The sequence below is a fragment of the Halichoerus grypus genome, chromosome 6 (assembly GCF_964656455.1).
Source record: "Halichoerus grypus chromosome 6, mHalGry1.hap1.1, whole genome shotgun sequence".
Classification (NCBI taxonomy): domain Eukaryota; kingdom Metazoa; phylum Chordata; class Mammalia; order Carnivora; family Phocidae; genus Halichoerus; species Halichoerus grypus.
This window is the reverse complement of record NC_135717.1, coordinates 1,607,246-1,628,706: the sequence shown is the minus strand read 5'-3', so window position 1 is coordinate 1,628,706 and position 21,461 is coordinate 1,607,246. Positions and strand designations below refer to the sequence as shown.

The window sequence follows — 21,461 nt, the reverse complement described above, 5'->3', positions numbered from 1 at the left end:
TGTCAGAGGCCCGCTGCAGTGCGGAACCTGAAGCCCCACTGGTGATTTCTCAACCCGTTGTTCTGTGCACTGGTCTGTCTTGTTCTTTGAGTGGACGTGTTATCCATGCGTGGTTATGGAACACCATACAGGGGTCATTTGAGAAATACCGGTTCATGGAGTCATGAGGATCTTCTAAACGTTACCGTGTTTATTGTGTGTTGTAAAAAGAAAATCACATCACCAACAGATGCTGAAAAGTCTTTACAAAATAGGAAGTTGTTGTGAAGCTCATGGTGGCAGATACAAATTTTTAAAGATCCCCATTTGTATCTGGAAGCTTCAGATCACTGGCAGCAAGTGCTCTTGGTGGCTTTCCGAGAAGCGAGAAGCGTGTTGCGCTCACTCGTGAGAACTGTGTGCTGGACGCCAGGCCTGAGTGACTGCTGTCAGCCATGTCACAGCCACCCAGCTTGGTCTGCCGTGGGGGTCGACCCCCGAAACGTGCGGAGCTAGGGGTGCCGACGCCCCCCAGTGAAAAATCCACACGTAATTTTGACTCCCCCAAAACTTAACTACTGACTGTCTGCTCTTGAGCAGAAGCCTTACTGATAACATAGTTGATGACCACACTTCATATGTTATATAAATTCTATGCTGCATTCTTACAATAAAGTGAGCTGGAGAAAAGAATATGTTACTAAGAAAATCTTAAAGAAGAGGAAGTTCATTTACAGCACTGTACCGTAAGTATTGAAGAAAATGTGCGAGTGAGGGGACCCTCACAGCAGCGCTGTTCAAGGGCCGACTGTATATCGCTTGCCAGTATTTTTGCCTAGTCCATGGCTTGGCTTTTTGTTTAATTGTTGAAATAGAATTTATGTTCCGTAACACTGACCGTATAAAAGAGCATGACTCAGTGCTGCTCCGGGTGTTCTCAGGATCGTGCCGCTGTAGCCCCTGATTCCAGAACCGTTTTCAGGACCCTCAGAAGGAATGCTGTAGCTCTCAGGAGCCGCGGCCCTCTCTCCCTTCCCGGCCTCCGCGACCGCGGGTCTGCCTGCCCTGGATGGCTCAGAGGGGTGGAGTCCTGCGTCGGCTGCTCTCTCTCGGCCTTGTCTTTGCGGGGTTCATCCGTGTTGTAGCACGTCTCTGTCCTTGGTGACTGGACCACATTTTGTCTTTCCACTCATCAGTCGATAGAGGTTAGGGTTGTTTCCAGTTTGGGCTGTTGTGAGTGCTGGTGCTCTGAGCACTCTCGTACGGGTTTCTGTGTGGATGTGTGTTTCCAGTCGTCTTGCGTAAATACCTAGAACGGAGGTGCTGGGTCATAGGGTAGTTCTTTCCCTTTGTGAGGAGCTGCCAGACTGTTTTCACTCCCCGCCCGCCGCGCCGGGGGCTTCAGCTTCCTCACTTCCTCCCCAGCGCGTGGACCCGCCTGCCTCTGTGACCGTGGCTGTCCTGTGGCCAAGCTGAGCAGACTTGGCTGCTGCACACAGCAAAGGGACAGACGTGACAGGAGTAGTGGAGAGGAGTCACGGAACACGCCAACAGTGAAATACGCCGCAGCCAGCGGCAGCCCCCGTGGGCGGGGCTTGTGGCGCTCAGCTGCCACGTGATCGCATTTGAAGTGTCCGTTCTCAACAGTTGTGAGACACGCAGGGAAACAAGAAAGCGTCTCTCAAACACAGGAGAACGATCAGTGGAAATAGAGAACGTTAATATACGGAAATTTTCCACAGGGACCACGGAGGAGTTCGGCAGTTGGAAAGTACCGTAACTGAAGGGAAAGTGCCTCAGATAAGCCCGGCCGCGGATCTGAGCAGTCGGAAGGGAGAGCCCGCGCGGGAGGACAGGACCTGTGGCTGTCGGGGCGGAAGGGAGGAGGGAGGGTGGAGAGGGGAGCGCTTGCACCTCCTCAGCACCGCGCCCCTGTCAGCGCTGGGGGGGGGGGCACGGAAGGCACAGGCCCGGGGGGGAAGCGGGCGGCTACCTGCGCAGGAGGCGCTAACAGACGCGCACGCGCGCACAGAGCTCTCAGGGCCGAGGGCCGAGTGTGGCATCTCACACGTCGGGTGTTTCCTCACGCGGGTTCTGAACAACCTCGTGAAGATGGTCATCCTGAGACATTGTCTGGTCTCTCATCGCCTTCCTGTCGTTGGCCGCCACGTGGACAGCCCGCTTTCCTGGTCAGCTGTGTGACTGTCACGACGGAACCTCGTCAGGCCCTTCTCGTTTGGAAATAGTCATGGTCAACCACGGCCATCACGTCTCTGACGTCTTAGCGTACACTCGGTGGTCGTGGATTTCCATGAAATCCAGTTTATCACGCTTTTCCCTTTATGGTGAGTGGTTTTTGTGCTTTAAGGAGTGTTCTGCCACTTCGTGCTTGAAAATTAATTTTCCTGTGCTTTTTTCTGGAAGCCTTCTGTTCTAATCTTTTATGTGTGGCTGTGTGATCCATCTCACGTGCAGCCTGAGGCTAGAGCCAGGGTTCTGTTTTTTAACCCCTACTTTGATCACGTTGAACACTGGTTTTGGAGAAGTCACTTCTTTTCCTGTACCGTTGTTCCTGCGAGCGGATAAACGCGGTGTGCTCGCGGCGGTCTGTGTCTGGCCTCCGTTCTTGATTGCTGTGGCTCCATGCTCAGTCTTGAGGTGAGCAGTGTAGGTCTTCTACGTTTGTTTTCCTTTCTCTTTTTTTTTTTTTCCAAGTAGGCACCACGCCCAGCATGGAGCCCAGTGTGGGGCTTGAACTCACAACCTTGAGATCAAGACCTGAACTGAGATCAAGAGTCGGACGCTCAACCAGCTGAGCCACCCAGGCAACCCTGTTTTCCTGTCTTAAGATTGTTAGCTGTTCAAGTTTCTGTTGCTTTTCAGTGTACGTTTTAGAGGTAGATCATTAGCATCTGCAAAAAACCCTGTTGTGATTTTTTATTGAGTTTGTGTGAGTTTATGGACCAATTTGGAAAGAATTGATGTCTAACGACATTGACCCTTGCAGTTCGTGGTATATCTCTCCATTCATTTCATTTTTTGCAGCAGTGTTTCGTAATTTTAAGTAGAGGGATCTTATAGGTTGTATTTATTCATCTAGAGGTGTCAAGTATTAATTGAAGGAGGAACCAATAGGTCTCAAAAATGGTCCAAAGGAGAATTTAAAGTACCATCTATTTATTTTCGAAGTGGGATCTCATTACAGCAAATTTGGAAAACAAACGGGTTCAGCTGTGGTCCCAGTGCGTATTCGAGAGCGTAGCAGTGCCGGGAGCCAGGCGGTGGGGGTGGATGGCGCTGGAACGTGCTGCTGTCCGTCCCCCACTCCATAAAGGGCACACCGCGGGTGTTGCTTGGTCTGTGTTTTGAAGCTGCAGTGGTAGGAAACGGATTAATTGGCACCAGGAAGCCAGACGCGGGAAGCAGCCGTGTTCACAGGATAGAAGGCATATTTCTGGGGGTGGTATTTGTGTTACTGTCTGTTTTCTTCCACTTTTACCAGTTTGTACCATAGCTCAAAGATGACGGGAATGAGAAAAAGCCTTGAGGGGTAGTGAGAACGGATACCAAGTTCCCTTTTTCCCTGTTCTCACTGAGGGTTTGCCTCCCTCTTTGTGACGATAGCAGTCTCAAAGAAAGCAGATTCTTTCAGGCTGGTGTCGTTAGGCTCAGCCTGATAGTTGATGTGGGTTATACTAGTACTCAGAGTATTACAGAGTATACTCAGAGTATTAGTATAACACGGAGGCCTTCTCTCTGGTCTTGCAGGGCCCTAGAGCCCTGCGGTTGTAACCGGGCATAAAGTTAACTTCTACGGAAACTTAGGTAAGAAATCTCAGATTGGACGTTTATGGCTTTCTTTTGCTCTCTGCAGGTTGGGAAACCGAGCCTAGGACATTCTCTCCACCAGATTTCACCTGCCATACCTATAAATTTGGCTGAACTCCTCTTTCCTCGAGGCCCCCCTCGATATCCTGAGTTCCCTGTCATTCTTGTGAGTGGCCTTACGACCTGAGAGCGGGGGACCGGGTTGTGTTCCTGGGGCTTGTTGGCATTGCCTGTCGAGGTACAGTCATCCTCTGACCCTGACAAGTGGTTGGCCGTGCTCTGCTGTCCTGAGAGTTGTCGTCAGACAGAGACGCTCCAGGCAGGGTGCTGGTTGTCGGCTGGTGCAGTTCTGTGCTCTTCGAAAAGCAGAGACGTTCTTGTAGAACCGCCCAAGGACCCGGACTGCCGGGAGAAGTAAGAAGGCTCCGTCACAATTCCCGAATCTGGGAGGGCAAGGAGGGTAGGATAGTGTTTGCAAACTTCATTTCTTATCAAAGCCAGGGTCACTAAGTTGTTGCAGGTTAGAAAGCTTACAAAGGAACCAAGAAAGTAGAACTTTCAACCAACATCCACAAATAAGCTCGATAAAGTGTCCCTCTTTGGTTCATTAGTTGTGTGTAAGTAGTTCTTACCCTGTGACATTATGGGTTAGCTGAAGTCTGAAGTCATCTGCTCTTGACTACAAGTGAGGAAATCCTGACACAGTTTCCCGATGGTCTGCAGATGCCACCTCATAGCCTCTGCCGTGCGTCTGCGTCTGCGCGCGAGGGGCCAGGGGAGGAGGGGGACGATGCCTGGCTCGCTGCTTCTCCGGGAGCCCGAGACTGTCCTCCTCTGCGGGAGACGTGAGCCCTGGCCCGGGCGCACCTACGGCTTCCAGGCCGGCCTCGGAGGGAGACAGAGCTGTCCACAGAGGACAGACGGTTCATGACTCTGGCTAACTTATTACCGGTAATTCTCACTGTGAAATGGCGGCTGAGGTTATCATAAGTAAGACTCATGCAGCAGAGGAGGACGTTGGCTTGGTTCTGTGGCCGAGATGAAAAGGCGTTGTTAAAAAATGAGACGAGTCAGCATAATGAGTTTTCAGAGAAGTCAGCGGGTGTTAATATCGGACTCATCAGAATGGGTGAGCATGATGGTTACAGAGAGAACACCTCCTTCAGGTGACAGAATTTTCTGGGAATGTACCAGAGACCACCAAATGAAGAGATTCTGTAAGTGTGGAGCGGAGCCCCACCGTCTTTACTTTTGTGGAAGTCCACGGTCACGTCTGGCCTCTGCGGCCTGGACGGTGCTGGACTCGCGGGGCGAGGCGCCGCTGTGGCTCGGCGCACGTGGAAGGGAGTTGTGATGAGTGTCTCTCCTGGGGAGAGAGCTTCACGGGCCGCAGGGGCACGGGCAGGTCCCCACGGGCTTCCGTGGGAGCCTGTGGCTTCTGGAGTCCTTCCCCAACGTGGAACTCAGATTCACGCTGAAGGATTCTTCCGGTTGGACAGCTCTCGCCACGAAACTCACTGAACACTTATTTCCAGGGTGTTTCTTTCTACGAAGAGACTTTGCATGCCTTGTGCGAATTGAAGCCTAAATGTTTTATAGTTCTGGTGCTATTTTGAATAGACCTTTTAAAAATGTTACTTTCCAATATTTGCTGCTAGTCAGTGTGTAAGAAACATAATATAGTTTTTTGTACCTTGACTTGCAGTCTGCTAAATTTACTCTTAGTGCCAGTGAATAGTTTTTAGAATCTGTAGGATTTCCGATGTGAATAATAGTGCTGTGTGCAAATAAAGACAGTTTCAGTTTTTCCTCTTGATCTCTGCCTTTTCTTCCTTCCCTTGGATTGTTAACCGGCGAGGGCCCCCAGTAACTTCTAGAGCAGCAACGGCGATAGCTTGCTTTCGTTCACGGTCTTCAGGGAAAACACTCTTTCACTGCTCAGTGTGATTTTAGTTGTAGGGTTTTTTTTTTTTTTTAATAGATGCTAATTTTTTAAATGTAGAAAGGTTGAAGGAGAGAGCAGATTTCCTAGGGTACAGGCGACCGTGAAATGGCCCGCCGTTCTGGTGTGCGGAGGCCTCTTTCACGCCCGGAAAGTAACCCGTGCTGGTGGGGCGGTGTGGCCAGGAAGTAACCCAACGCCAGTCCTTCTGGCCGGCGGCAGCCAGTCTCAGCAGTGTCGTCGACGGTGCCAGCCCTCCGGCTTCTCACGTACGTGTGCGTGCTGACGTGTCAAGTATCCTAGTGTAGTCAGCGTACAGGGCCATGTAACTTCCGGGTGCACAGTAGCGATGCATCACGCGTGCTCATGGAGACAGGTGCGCTCTTAGTCCCCGTTGACCTGTTTCCCTCCCCCGCCCACCTCCTCTGTGGCCACCACCAGTTCTCTGTATTTAAGACTGTTTCTCTGCTACTGGGTATTTGCCCAGAGAAAACTAGGAAGACACTGGCTTGAGAGGATGCAGGCACCCCAGTGTCTGTCTCAGCATTGGGTCCGGGAGCCAAACTGTGCCCGCTGACAGGTGGATGCATACAGAACGTTCCTCAGCCGTAAAGAGGAGGAAATCTTGCGCTTTGCGACCGCACGGATGGAGCTGGAGGGTAGAATTGTGGGTTAATTTTCATAGAGTGTGCAGGATCTGTAGTGATGACTCTGTTCTTCCTTCTCGATGTTGCGGATTTGTGCCTTCATCTCTGGATGTCTGTCAACTTGATCAGCCTTTTTAAATAACTAGTTTTGACTTTGTTGATTCTCTGGTATTTTTTTCTATTTCATCTGTTTTTCCCCTTCATTTCCTCTCTTTTCAAAACCTGCTTTGCATTTACCCTGCCTTCCAGGTGACTGCGGGCACAGCCAGGGCTGACAGCTGCCGACGGCCCAGCTCCTCCCGGGCGGCACCCCCGAGTTCGCGGGCTCCCCGTGCGCCTTACCTGGGCTGCCGTTCCGCCCGCCTGGGGCCCTCGGCTGACTGCAGCTGTGCGGGCTGGGCTACGGAGGGCGGCGATGGCGCCAGAGGAGGCATGTGGACATTGTCTGCCTGTCTCCTTCCGAGGCCTGATGTCGGGCAGCGAAGACCGTGTGAGAGGCAGAGCCCGGAGAACGGGGACAAGGTGGGAGGAATGACAGCGCTGCGTCGGGAGGCTGGACTAGCGTGGCAGAGCCGACCGCCACAGCCCACCCGAGAGAGAAGAGAGTGCCAGTCGGCAGCCGTGAAGGCAGGCCAGCTGGACGTACGCCCCCGCATGTCCAGGGAGCACGCAGCTGCACGCCCTGTGCCTGGCCTGGCGGTGACCGACGCAGAGGAGGACGGTCCCCGGAAGCCATCTTCAGAGGCCGGCAGAGCCCCCGTCCTCCTCCTCCGGGCAGTGGGGTCGGCTGCCCGCCCTCCGCATGGCACAGGGAGGGCGTTGATGTGTGGATGCCCAGCCAGGGCCTGTTTTTGGGGGTGGGGTGCCTCCCAGAGCGCGGGATCCAGTGCGCTTGGGCAGAACTGGGGCCGAGGTGGCTGGCCTTGGCGCCCCCTGGTTCCCGAGCCGCGAGGGACCCAGCGCCTGCGTGTCCCAGCCCCTCCCCCAACGCACGCAGCGTCTGGGCCGAGGCTCCAACCTGGAAGACGGGACCAGAACAGCACGTGGGTCGGAGCAACTGAGGAAATGCAGACCGAGCAAAGAGAAGGCTTCTCGCAGACGTCCTCCGAGGAGAGTGGACGCTTTAACCTGGAAGAAGGAAAGGCTCTGTGCAAAGAGCACGCAGTGAACAGGAGCAGCTGTGGGCCATCGGAACTGTGGGAGCGGGGGTGAGAAGCAATCACTGCAAGGGTTGGAAAAGTTGAGGAAATGTCCCAGAAAGAACAAAGGGACAGCAAGTGCAAGCGAGAAGATCATGCCGAGGGCCGGCGCTTGTGGACCATATTCGGATGCAAGGAGCGCTTAGAGCGGTGCCCGGCCCAGGGGTGCTGGTTGCGCCCTCGCTGGAGCGTTCGCGCCGAGAGGCCGTCCCGCCAGCCTTCCACAGGCTGGAAGTACGTTACCTACAAATTGGGGATCAGAATGGTTTGGGGCTCCTGACAGCGGCACTGGAATCTGACAGAGCACGTGCATCCTGGACTTGGCAGGAAAATAGTTTTCCTCCTGGAATTCTGTTCCCAGTCACACTGACAGTCCAGTGCGGGGGCCTACCGAAGGTATTTTGGGATTTGCAGAATCTCAGAAACCATATCCTGTCACATCCTTTTCCAGAAAGCTGTTGGAGGATGCATTTTATCAGAAAACAAGGAGAAAGTGAGGATTTGGGTGTGGGGCCCAGGGAACTGGTGGCCGGAGCCGGAGGGAGTCTGAGGTGTGAAGAAGGCTGCGCGGGGAGGAGGGTCTGGGAAAGTTTCTTCCTGCAGGGGGCTGATGGGCCGCCGCCTGCGTCTGCTCGTCTGGGGAGGGGATGTGGGTTCAGAGAGCTCAGGGTGGGATTAGACACAGGTGCCCTGAAAACTGAGCAAGTGAGGGAGAACACAAAGCAGTACGGGATGTGGGAAGGGCTCGGTGTCCTGCGTGGCCGCGGTGTGAACAGTGTTGACCCGTCGTCTGGGGTCGCCACTGACTGTCGGTGGGGCGGGACCTAGGAGTCATTGCTGGCGTCTGGGGAGGGAGGGAAGTGCGTGATGTGTGTGCAGGTTGGATCGTTGTGGTCCATCACGGGAAGTCTTAGATGATGCCCCAAACGGAAGAAATCCAGCAAGGTAGCAATAGAAGCGTGTCGCCTAGAGAATATACTGGTTCAGATAATTCAGAGCGTTTGCTTCAGGAGACAGAGTGGAAGGGGCAGAGGGCTGCCAGTTTTCATAACCTTCCAGTTTGACTATTTACACTTTGTATAGCTTCTGTAAATGTACTTTATAAATGGGAGAAGGGGTTCCCCTGAGAATGATCCAGGAGGCAGGCGAGCAGGGTGTGAAGCCAGGCGCGGGACTGGGCTGTTGGGACAATAAGAGGAAATGCCGTTCTGCCCCAGAATCTGCCCCTGGGGTTGCCCGGTCCATGTGGGTTCCTCACTCAGGGTATGGAACACAGCCCTGTCCCCACTCGGGGCCTGCAGGCATTTGAGAGACACAGGCCAGGGCCCACGATGAGCCTTCCTGCAGGCTCCCGTCCATCGTGGTCACCCTGCGCGGCTGGCGGGCTGACTGGCGTCTGGTACTGTCCTGGAAGAAGGTGGCGAGCGCGGGCACCTCCGCATCTGTTTGCTGCTTCAGGGACAGCTGGGCCGAGGAAAATGTGCTGAGAGAAGGCTCCTCGGTCAGGAGGTAGGACCTGCCCCCAGCACAGACCCTGCTGTCCCTCCCGGGAGCGGGCCGGCAGTGACATCGCCCGCCCTTCCTGCCGGCGTGGTGTCTGAGGCACCCACACGAGTGGTGCCGCTGTGCTTCCGTGTGGTGTCTGTCCCTGTGACGCGGTGAGCACTGGCTGCGGTGCTGGGGTTTCGGACCCCGGAGCCTCCTGGGGCCCTGGCCCAGCAGCGTGTCTGCTGAAAATGCCCGGTCCCACACGTGGTCTCTGCGGGCATCCTGGGACTCCCGTTCATGGCCTGTTCCGTGGGCCTGCTCTTGGCGGGGGCACTGGGGGAGGTGGGAGGGACTCTTCCTAGAGGCCCAGAGGAGTGACCCAGCAGCGGGCCACCTGCTGTGCCCTCCGGTGGGTTCTGTGGCCCGCGTGGATCACACCTGTCACCAGCAGCTCCGGGCGCGAACTTGTAGTATGTTTGTGGGTGTGTGTGCACACGTGTGTGGTTCTGGCTCCCCGGGCCCAGACGGTCCTTCCAGCCTGGTGCCGGTTCCGGGGCTGCGTCCTGCGGCTGTGACCTCAGGCGACCATTTGGCCCCCGTCACTGTGCTGGGAGCTGTATGGTGGGGTGGTGACCTAGGAGGGTCGGTCAGCCTGGTGTTGTATGTGTCACCGCCGCCCCTCAGCTTAACGCTGGGATTGTCCGAACCCTCTCCCCTTCCCTCGTCTGGGCCAGCCTCGGCTGCAGCAGCCCGGAGAACCGGGCCCTCTGGGCGCAGTGCTCAGTCGGGCCTGTGCTGGCAGGTTCCCTGTTCCAGCTGAGGCCTCGGGATTGTCGCGGGGGGACCGCCCTGGGGCGGGAGACCCACGCCTCTGCTTCTGCCTCTGTGCCCGAGCGTCCGGCCCATGCCCCATCTCTGGGAATGACACCCTTGCTGCTCTGCACCCAGCCTGGACTGCTGGCTCTTGTCGTCTGTTGCCACCTCCCTACTTCCCGCCCCTCCAGAGCACTTTCCTCGGTGCTCCAGCCCTGCTGCCACACGGTTTAAACCTCTTCAGCCAACTTGCGGCTCCTGTCTCCACTCTGGCCTTTTCTAGAGCCTTCTTTGCTGCAGCCTCCCAAGGGCTCCCAGTGAAGCTCTGAGCACCTGACCCTGCGACCAAGCTCGGCCCACAGGCGCCCCTTGGCCCTGGGCTCTGCCTCCGAGCCTTCTCTGCCTCTGTGGCCCTTCCCGGGCTGTCCGGGGCGCCAGCGACCGCCCCTGCAGCATTCTGTAGGTGGTCAGGGCACCCAGCGGCTGCCGTCCCTCAGATGCTGCTTGGGGCCGGACATCAGGCTGGCTTTGTTCACCCAGTGACGCCTCTGTGACACCCAGGAGGTGGGCCCCAGTTTCCCTCCGTGGCCTCTCCCTGTGGCTGGAACGAGCTGCTGTTGGCGCTGCTGGATCCCGTGAGGTCAGGGAGTTGTGGCCAGAGCTCCCCGGCCTCGGCCCGGAGTCCCTGTGGCCTGAGTGCCCGAGCCCCACGCCCTCTTCTCTGGGAGGACACTTGCTTATCATTTAGGCTTCGCCTGAGACCTGTCTTCTCACAGAGGCTTCCACGAGCCCCTCTGCACCCCAAACTCTCACCTCCCCGGTGTGGCTCCCGGACCAGCTGCTTGTTGCTCCGTGTCCTTGTGTGGTGCTGGTCTGTCCTGTCGTGGGTCGCGGCGCCCAGCCCGTGCTGGGCCGCTGTGGGCACAGGCGGGTGCCTGCCGTGGGGACGTCTGTGTTCCTTGGCGCTATCAGTAGGGAGGAGATGTTTTTTCCAGATAAATAACAATTCATCTCCATAAATATTTGTTTTTTTGTGACAACAGAGTAGAACGAGGCTGGCGTAGAACTTCGTTCTTAACTGTATTTCACGAGTAATGTCCTTCACAAAGCAGTGAAATACGCGTGTAGCTAGAAATCGGTTCCTCACGGTCCCAGCACTGGGAGGTAACTGCTCTCCAGGGAGTCCTGTTCATCTTCCTAGATTTTCAGGGTCCGTATACAGACGTGGTGGTCCCACGCGTGTGGGTTACGGCCTTCCCTACACGTCCTGTGTCCTCGTGCCCCTTGCTGAGAGCGCTCCCTCCGTGGCCGCCGTCATCGCCCTGCTGGTGGGGGATTTGGGTCATTTCTGGTTCTTGTTACAAACAGCAGGATAAACTTTTGGTACCCATCTCTCTTTAAAACGGACGGACACGTAGGACTGTGTGCCCCTGCTGCGGTCGTCCAGGGGCTGGTGATCCCCCTGGGAGTAAAACCCGGAGTGTCGAGCACGGCCGTGGGGCTGCACGCCCCGGCCCTGGGCCCTCAGGACCTGGGGTCCGTCCACACTCTCCCACACCTCCCCTCCTGTGTTTGTGCCTCAGGGACCCAGGATTCAGTGCACCCTCGCTCTGGGGACCTGGCCTCACTGGGCTGGTTCTCCACATTGTTCCTGTCATCACAGCGAGCAGATCCTTAGGCCACTTTTGTTTTTGGAAACAGAATCCTAGATCAGGACAGGAGGTCCTGTTCTCCTGGTCCCTTCCTCACCTGAGGATGGGTAGACCCATGTTCGGGAAGGTATAGTAACCTGCCTGGGGCCTCACAGCCATGCGGGGTCCCTCCTGGGACCACTGCCTGGGCCTGGGCCGCCAACAGGCCTGCTGCTTCTCCACGGTTCTGAGACCTTTTCTCCTGTGTTGCTCGGCAGGTTCAGAGAGCATCTTCCCGGTGCGGACTCTCGTTTGGGAGCATCCTTTGTTCCCGCGTTGCCTTTGATTGTCGCCCGCAAGACAGCTGACCTGGTCTTTAACTCTCCCTTCTTTGCCCTGCTATCCACTGCCTGTCTGCTGAAAGAAAGCCTCGTGGGCCGGGGTGGGGGTGGGGTGCTGAGTTCATTGTTTGGGGTTTTGTAATTCTTGAACAGGAGGGGTCGTGGCCAGGAGTAGCTAGTCGGAAGCGGCGGCCCAGCGTGTCTGAGTCATGGCATGCGTGGACGGGGTGGAGATGAGCGTGATGTCCCCTTCGGCTCACGCGCCCACTCTACCTTCCCGCCGCATCCTCGCTCACCTTCCCCCTGTGGGGCGGGGTGCCCAGCCCGTGGCAGCACACCTGGCTGTGTGAGCTGTGATTCCTCCCCTGAGGCCAGCCCGGCCTCCCACCGCCCCCGCCTTCCTGCTGTCGGGAGGAGCACTCCACGAAGCACACCGCTCGGGTGTGCAAGAGGACGGCCGTCCTCCCAGCCTGCGAAACTGCCTGCGGTGCTCACGTAGGGGACAGATGTGCCTTCCCGTGTCCAGCTATGCCTGAGCCCCTGGCTTGCCACCCCTGTTCGAGCTCCTGGCGAAAGTGGTCTTTGGGGCCTCTATGCAGCTGCCTTTTTGAATTTTTAAAGTGTTCAAAAGATCAAGTTTTCCAGGGACTGAGGGAACAGGGAGAGAAAATTGTGGCATTTGTTTGAAAGGTTCTGAGAGCTTTTTTTAGCTCAGACCGTTCAAAGAGCGCCTCTTGTTAGTCAGAGGAATATTCTAGCATCCCTGGGGTGGTCACACTGGCTTAATTGGGACCCGGGCTGCTTTGAAGTCCTTTTAATCCTGCCTGAGCTGGGGGAAGAAATTTGAAGGCAGCAACTGTAAGTTTGAAATTTTTTCGTTTTACTTACATGAGTCTGGGGACTCGTGTAACTCGTTTTCCTGAAGTGGTTAAGCCAGGCCGCTGGCCGGTGCACGGCAGCATCTGGTGCCTCGCCTGGCGCGGTCAGGTGGCCGCTGCTGACTGTGGCCAGAAGTTTGCTGTCCTTGGGGCTGTCCCCGTGGACCGTCCCCTCACAGGGGAGTCTGTAGTCCTGCTGCAGTCACTTAAGGAGGGGCCTCTCGACCCCGACAGTCCTGACCTCACTGACCGAGTCTCCTGCCACAGGCCCCACAGAGGGGAGGTCGGACTGCAGCTGCCGGAATTCCAGCCACAGACTCGTTCCTGTGGAGGGACCTGCGGGCACGTGTGCCGCCGGCGAGCCCCGGCCTATTCCGGCGGGTCCTGGCCTCCTCGACGTTCCCCCCCGCCCCTCGTCCCTTCCCTTCCTGCCACCACCCGCCGAGCTGCCATGTGGCCTCCGTCTGTCTCTGAAACACAGCGGGTGCTCGTTTTCATTTTGTAAATGTTGGAAGTGTTTTATACGTGGAAAAGCACGTCTTTAAGGAACACGTGTGGGAACGTTCTTTAAGGAACACTGTGTCTCCACCCTCGAGTTACTCCAAAGCCTGGAGGGAGCCCCGTCGGAGCCTGCACTGCTGCCCCCGTGCTTTGTGGCCGTCCGTCTGGAACTTGCCGGCCTCTGCGAGCCTGGCCCTCGCGGGGTGCTCGCTGGGCCCGAGAAGCTCCTGTCTCCGCCGGTGCATACACCGGAGATTCCTTCGTTCAGTGTCGTGGGGGCTGATGACGTATAAATGTGTGAGGGAAGCTGTGTTCCCGTGAAAACACCGTTGAACGCTTTGGAAAGCCTCCCAGGAGAACTGGTAGCACATGGCTGCTGAACACAGCGACCGACGGAGAGGTGGACGGGGGTGGGGGGCGTCGGAAGATTTAGGAAGGTTGCAGGTGTCCGTGTTGAGGAAACAAAGCCAAAATCGTGGATGATGATTTGTGGTGTCTGTAAGAAATGTAAGGTTGAACTCAAATTAGGAGACCCACCTTTGAAGAAGTCTGCAGCTTGGGGGGGGGCTGTGCATCTGTGCCAGTTACCGTGTTTGCGACGCCCGTGTGTGAGGCACGGGCTCCTCGCTGTAGCCGGCCACCACCGTGTGGGGTCAGTGACGGTCCTGGTGGTTTTATGTGGGGAGCCTCCTGCTGGTATGTGTCGGCCGCGCTTGGCATGCGGGTCAGTCTTCCTGGTACCCATCGCCGGACACCGTTGGTGGACGGCCCGCAATGGTTTCGGTATAAACGGCCATGACTAGTAAGTCTACAGCGCTAAGCTTCACGATTGTTTTCTGAATAGTATAAAATCTCCCAGTTTTCATCCTGTCCTGCGAGAGGCCACTGTTTTTGTCTCGTTTGTCCTTCTAGACATTTCTTACGCATCTGTAAACCAGCTCAGCCGTGCTTGATGATGTCTTGTTGCTTTCATACTGAAGGTGGCCTAGTGCTCGCATTCTCCTCTGGCACGTGGGAGGCTGGGCCGTGCCGGCTTCCTAATCTCTGGTGGCAGCTTTGGCATCACCCTGGCGTCGTTGGGGGAATGTGCTGCGTCGTTGGACACGAGGTGTGGGGCCTCACTTAGATTTTAAAGTGCTGGCTGTGGTTGCCGGCTTGCAAGTTGATGCTTGGAGGTAAGTATGAGATGCAGGGGACCGGCCAGGAGGCCACCGGGATGGTCACAGTAGAGCCAGGATGAGCGGCTGTGTGTGGGGCTGTGCTGAAGCCACAGCGGCTGAGTGAAAGTGACCTGGAGAAAGGCCCCCGGGACCCTGGGGCTTGTCATGGCGGCTGGCAGGATGGAGAAACCGGAGAGGAACGGGGTGGGAGGAGCCAGGAAGGTGCTCTCCAGCCAGGAGCCGTCCAGGAGGCAGGTGGGCGACACCGGAACTCAGGACCCAGAGTCTCTTGTTGGGGGTCCGGCCCGGGGCGAGGGGGTGGGGAACACAGGGTGGGTTAAGAGGGGGGCAAGAGGCATCCAGCAGGAAGAGGCCAACGAGGGAGCTGGAGAAGGAGCGGGCTGTCCTGGGAGGACGGGGAAGGCCGAGGGGTGTCGGTGCAGAGGTTTGCAGCCAGCTCCGGCCGGGAGGGGTGGGAGAGCACGGGTGGGGCGGATTTGGGGACGGGGAGCAAGGATACTGTGCAGAGGCGTGCTCCTGGCAGAGGGCAGTGAGGAGGGGGGCTGAGGCCCCGGCGGGCAGGGGGACGGGACGTGCAGACCCCTCCGGGGCGTTCCCCTTGGGCAGGGGGGCCTGAGGGTGAGTTGCCTATGGGCAGTACTTTGTCAGGCAGTGTGACCGTGTTTCCGTGTGCGACCGTCGGATTGCTTGGGGGGACAGCTGCAGCTGGGTCGTGGGCTGCCCTGTGGGCCTGTGGGCGTGGGGAAAGGACACTTGTTCTCTGTTTATCCGGGAAAACAGGCAGCTTTAGAAGATGTGTGGATGGCCGCTGTCTGCCACGTGGCCATCATATCACGGGAGAGGGGCAGGTGACCTTCATGGGTGCCTGTGGCCTTGGGACCATCAGTGGTCTCTTTCTCTGGAGTGTCTGATCTCCAGCTCTGTAGCCGCAGGGCTGGGTACGGCAGGAACAGCCCCTGAGGGTGACCCCATCAGAACCTGGGCCATGTCCATGTCACAGGGAATTCATCCTTTTCTTGAGGAAAACAGTAGCTGCTTTCCCCGTCCTGGGAGAGATACCAGGCTTTGTCTTAACTCAGTGCTTGGTGACATCCCTCCTGACCCCAGCCCCACCTCCCCCCCACAGCTGTGCCCCGTCATCAAGAAAAACCTGATTTAACGGGACATCCCATTGGCCCTGTGGCTTGCAGTTGTGAATGTCTGTCCTCCTTTTGGGTTTAAGCCAGGTTTTGCTGTGTAGCGTTTTCCAGTCCTGGTTCTGCATACTTTCTGCAGGGGGGTTTGTCCCCTTGTTGTAGGTCCCCCTGCCTGGCCGAAGCCACTCCTGGGAGCCTGGGCCCGGTGGGCTTTGTTCTTGGGGAGAATGGCTCCCTGGAAGTGAGCTTGAGCTTCGTCAGAGAAATTGGAGTCCTCTGGATCTCATGGAACCGGCCCTTTGGGCTTTGGCAGGAGCCCCAGCACCTGCTCGTACGAGCCTCGGAATAGCTGCTGCTGGGCTGGACTGTCTTTTCTTGAGCGTCACCCGGCAGGGTGACTCCCCCAGGCTCCCGCTGGGCTGCACGCAACTGAGTCGGAGTCAAAATTCAGCTGCAGATCGAACAAAAAGACGTTTCCCCCTTGAAAGCCCACAGTCAGAGTTAAAAGTCTTCGCGGTGAAGCCAGGGTTTTAGCAGCAGCTGGGAACTGTCACTCCTGTCATCTCTGAGTCGAGGATCCGGAGGCCCTCTGAAGGCCTTCCACCTCGTCGTGTGTGAAGTGGAAGTTTGGGGGTGGATTGATGCTCCCGTGCTGTTTCTGGGCTGCGAGTCCTGCTTGCCGAGAGGCCGAGCTAGGCCCAGAGCACCCCTGGTGAACGTCTTTGGCCTCTGCTCTCTGATCCGATGCTGCGGAGCCTGCAGTGTTCGGTGATCCCTCCTGATGGCCCAGCTCCTCCACCTGCGGCCCGCGTTCGCACTGGGCACTCACCACGGGTGGCTGGATCCCAGCGCTCCTCCCGCCGGGTCTCCTGCCGCCGCCTCTTCCAGATGCCCTTCTCCCGTTGAGCACACGCGGGCGAGCCCCGTTTTCTGCCAGCCTCACTGCTTCTCCTCTCCAGCTGGGCTTTTCCAGTGGCTCTTCGCACACAGCGCGCTGTGTGGGGCTGTTGCTAGTTTATGTTTGTACTCCGACACGTAACACGCTTCTTATCAGAAGTTACAGGTCCCTTTGATTGCCGCCGCTGGTCTCGGCTCTGACCTGGAGGTGCCCCCCCGGGCCTCCATTTGCAGTGAATCTTTTCAGAGCATGCTCTGTAATTACACGCCTGTGCCGTTGGCGTGTTTTCTTTGAGCCTGGACTTGTGAAGTTGTTGGTGTGGTTTTGGGGACGCGGCCCTCTTTCCCCGAGCACCTGCCAGACTCACCTGGCCCTTTGGGTGGAAGAGGGGGTGCTTCTGGAGGAAGGTGGGGCGCTGCCTGTCCCCGTCCTGCGGGCCTCCTCCTCTCCTGGTGTGTGTCACCTGTGCCCCCCGCAGTGCCGCCTGCGCCCCCCGCCCTGCCTTCCGGGGCCCTCGTCTTCTGTCCTCTGTGCTCAGTCCCCAGACCCTGCGTAAGTTGGAGAGCGCGGGTGGAGAAATGCACACAGATGTGACGTATGACCCTGTGCACACACGCAGGCGTCTGCCTCCTTTGCCGCCATCGGCCTGGCCACAGGGGAGAGGGGCCTGGGCCTCCGGAATGGCGGGTCATGTCTCGGGCCCCCACGCGCTGTGCAGAGCCAGCCCGGGGGCCCTGACCCATGCTGTGAAGCCGGGGAGGCCTGAGTGGCCTCCCACGCCTAGCGCAGCCTTTGTGGGCAGCCAGGACGCCAGCGTGAGAGCGTGGGTCCCAGGAGCCCACGGTGGTCTTCCTGCGGCCGCCGGGCTGGGAGGGCGGAGGGCCCTTGGGCTCGGCCCACAGGCTGCTCTGAGCCAGCCCGCCGGATGTGCGGCCTCACGGGTCAGCGCTGGTCACCGTGGCTCCCAGGTTCCACCGCTCAAACGGAGTTTAAGAGAAACTTGACAGATGTTCTCACAAGAAGTGTTGGAAACTTTGGAAGGTGAACAAAAACAGGGCTCTGCCGCTGTGACGGGGGTCTGGCTTCTTCCCACACGTGTTCTCCCTGCTGTCCACACGGGTGCGTCATTAGTCTAGTCGATCCAGCTTTCTGCTTTTGCTTTTCTCAGTGTGCGTGTTTTTGTTGTCAGAAGACCCACATATGTTGGCATTTCAAAATACTCCTGTCACCCCCCTCCTGTTCTCGGGGCATCATGCGTGTGCCCCAGGGTACGAAGCCCGAGTGTGGATGACGGCACAGGGGCCTGGCCACCGGCCATGTGACGGCACAAAGTAAGGGTCGTGGGAGTTCACGGCCTTGTCTTCTGGGATTCTTTTACCTTTGGACCAAATTCTGGAATCTAATGTTGGCCCGTCAAATTGACAGAGAACCTCAGAGAACGTTTTCTTTGTCAAGTGTCCAGTGGGCGGTTTTCTTGATGGCATAACCTGTTTGGTGACTTGCCCTACGGCGTCTGTAGGACTGTCTTACCGCTTAGATTGCCCTGCTTTTTCTGTAAATGACCAGTGGTTCTGAGTTGTGCCTAAGAAACACTGGGGAGTTGGTTTGCGGATCCTGGGCCCACCTGGGGGGGTTTCGATTCCGCGGACCGAGAGGTGGGTGGACCGGAGTGACTGCTGAGGACATGGGCCGCTCTTCCCGTTCCAGACGACCCCGCCCTGTGGTGGCACCACATGTGTCCTGTTGCCCTGTCCCCTGCGTGTGCCCCGTGTTCTCCTGTGCCTTTTGCTGCTGCGGCACCCACCTGCCCACCTCTTGTGCTCGGCCTCAGGTGTCCGGGGTAGATAGTACCCACGCTGGGCCGTGAGAACCTACTTATTTTCTGTTACTGAGCTTTTTTTTTTTTTTAACATTAACAACAGTGGCGTTGTTCCTCAGAACACTGAGGGGCGGGATGATCCAGCAGTTCTGTTTCTGGGTATATATCAAAGAGTCGAAAGCAGAGACGCAAATATGTATTTGCACATATTAGCTACGTGTGGTGGTTTCCTTTTTTTTTTTTTTTTTTTCAAGATTTTATTTATTTGAGAGAGAAAGCACGCATGAGCAGGGGAAGGACAGAGGGAGAGGGAGAAATAGACTTCCTGCGAAGCAGGGAGTCCGATGCGGGGCTCAGTCCCAGGACCCCGGGACCATGACCTGAGCCGAGGGCAGATGCTTCACTGACTGAGCCGCCTGGTGCCCCACGTGGTTGCTTCCTTGAGATGCATTCCTGGAAGAGCAGTTGCCCTTTGGCAGGTGCGGACTCCCCTCTTGGTTACGTGTCTTAGCTTGTCCGTGGCCAGGGCCTCCTTGGGGCAGTGGGGGCAGGACAGCCAGGCCACGGGAGCCACAACACCAGACCAGGAAGCTGTCCTGGCTTTCCTCCCCAAGGAGCTGATCGGCAGGGACCTCGGGATGTGCGATTCACGCACGCTGTTGTCTCTGCTGCCGCAGACGCCTCCCTGATGCACCTCAGCCGCGCCCCAGGGGACCTGGTGAACGTTGGAGTCCTTCAGTGTCCGATTACTGCCCACGCCCTGTCCTTAGGGCGTGTTTTCACGTAAACCGAGCGTGCTGTGGCTGCTTCCTGACAGGTCACTGTCCAGACCCTTCCTCCTGGCTCTCCCCTTTCCTGGCTTTATTTATTTTTTAAATATTTATTTATTTGAGAGAGAGAGAGTGCGCGTGCGCACACCCGTGCGAGCGGGAGCAGGGGCAGAGGGAGAGAGACTCTCAAGCAGACTCTGCAGCTGAGATCATGACCTGAGCCGAAATCAAGAGTTGGGCACTTAACCGACTGACCCACCCAGGTGCCCCTTCTTCTGGCTTTAGAGTGTCCACACACTGCACCACCCACCTCTCTCTCCTTTTTCTCACACAGAACATTCCGGAACCATTGCCCCAAATGCACTGTTTCTAACTAAATTCTCACACATTTTCTTTTTGATCAGCCCTGCAGGACTGAGGGTGTGTGCAGAATCCCAGGCAGGTTAACGTGTTGATTACTTATTTCAAGTCGGACCTCGTGTTCCTCATTTACACAGTGAGACGTCACACGCCGCGGTCTCTGTCACCCGCGTCCTGCCCCTGTCGAGTTACGTGGGTCGGCTCGTGTACCTTACAAACCGGGTGTAAAGGCTCCCGTCCCCTCCTGTGCCCGCGTGCGCTTAGTGAGTGCAGCAGGGTGGTCGGACAGCCGCGCTGCAGCAGGCCTGGGTCCTCGGGGTTTGGACATAACGCCAGAGGAGCCCCGTCGAGCTGGAGAGTCAGCTTGCAGGTGTCTGGACGGTGACCGAACCCGCACCGTCTCCTTCCTTGAAAGATGTCCCGCCTTTTCTCCGTCTCTGAGGGGAGAATGAGCTGGTGGGTGGGAGAGTCCTGAGTGTGGCCCGCTGGTTTTCTGTGCTTCGAGCTGCTCGGGGAAGCGGAGCCCTCGTGCTGGCGGGAGTGACCGGTCAGGGCCGCAGGTGTGGGGCCCCGCAGGCCACCGAGGGAAGGGCTGTGCTGTGGTGACGTGCCCACGGCAGCTGCGGGCCAGCTGGGGCGGGCGGGGGTGGGCGCCGTGCCACGCAGCCTCCTCTTCTGGAATTGGGCACGTGGGGGAGGCAGGCCCTGCAGTCCACGTCCCTGCTCTGCGAGGAGGGGGGGCTCATCTGAATGGTGGCACCTGGGATTCGGGGGCTGGGACCGTGGCCAAGGACCAGCCCGCTGGAGGGCCTGCCGAGGCGTGTCAGCCAGATCCGTGGGGCTGTGCGCTGTGGTTTGTGCGGGGGACGCCCGTCCTCTCGGCCGCTCTGGGAGGGGCAGCACGAGCTCCGGTGACCTAGGCTGCGGACGTCCTGCCCCTCCGGCGAGTGGACCGTGTTTGCGTGGCCAGTGCTCTCGCTGGGGGAGGGGTGGGAAGTCGGTTTGCTGCTCGGTTCATTCGAATGTGGAGCCAGCCCCGTGATGGCCGCCCAGAAGTCGCACCGCGCTTGTGCGCCTGACGGCTTCTGTCTGAGCGTTTGTGCTGAGGGAGCGGACAGCCAGGTCGGAGTCCCGGCCCGGCCCTGAGGGCGTGTGCGGGCGCACTGGCCTGGGAGGGGTTCCCAGGGGGCGCGGGGGCCCCGCCGTCCGTGGGATGGAGTGTCTCACGGTGCGTTTTAAGTTTGCTTTTCTCCTGATTTGAAACGTTCCAATTTTCCCTCATTATGAAATTGTTTCATTTCAATTCACTTCAGAGGAGATTGGCGAGCCCGGCGGAAAGCGAGTCTGCCTGCGCACTGTCTGACTCCTAGCTTTTGGGGGCTGATTTGGACCTCAGGGCACGAAGCTTGTTTCTGAATTGGCGTCACGTGCTCCTGACTCTGCCGATTGGCCTCCAGATTTCTGGAAGGCTTCTACTTGGAGGGAACTGTAGGTCACCTGCCCTCGGTGAGAGCTGCCGCCTCGGTCACTGAGAACCCCTAGAGACTCAGTGGCCACCTGCTGATGGGTCCTCTCCCTGGGCCCTTCCCTCCGCTCAGGCCTGAGCAGATAGAGCTGGGCCGGAAGATGCGGCACCCACCTGCCTCCCCCACGAAGCGAGGTCTGGGGCGGGGCAGATGTGGATGTGCGGGCTGTCTGGTAGATTTGTTTTCATTAAACTCGTCCCACGGACTTAGTAACCGTTTGGGTACCCCTTTGACTGACACAGAGAAACAACAACTTGAATATCTCTAGAATGTTTCAGAAGAAAATATCTCTTGGCTTGAAAAGATTTCTTTATTTTTATGCCCATATGTTTAACTCCCCGAGGTTGGGAAGCTTGAGGAAGCTTCCAGGAAGAATGGGACCTGGCATTCAAAGCTGGCTCAAGCCCTTCTGTTGCTGGATTTCAGTCTTGCACAGGGTCCTTACAGATGGTCATCTGGTCTGGGGAGGAGCGCGGGAAGAAGTCTCTCCTGTGCCCAGTGGTTCCTGTAGGCCCAGGGAGGGG

General features: G+C 57.4%; 1 protein-coding gene across 7 annotated transcripts in view; it reads left to right on the top strand.

The window, feature by feature from the left end:
• The window catches only part of MAD1L1 (mitotic arrest deficient 1 like 1), a 319,758-nt gene that overhangs the window by 37,987 nt on the left and 260,310 nt on the right, over positions 1–21,461 (top strand). Inside the window, exon 1 of one of the 7 annotated variants that reach the window (XM_078074230.1) lies at positions 3,939–3,973. The exons of the other annotated variants lie outside the window; for them this stretch is intronic. The gene's annotated coding sequence lies outside the window, so the exon portion shown is untranslated. Of the gene's footprint in view, positions 1–3,938; positions 3,974–21,461 lie in introns of those variants that run through there. 7 annotated transcript variants of the gene reach the window in all.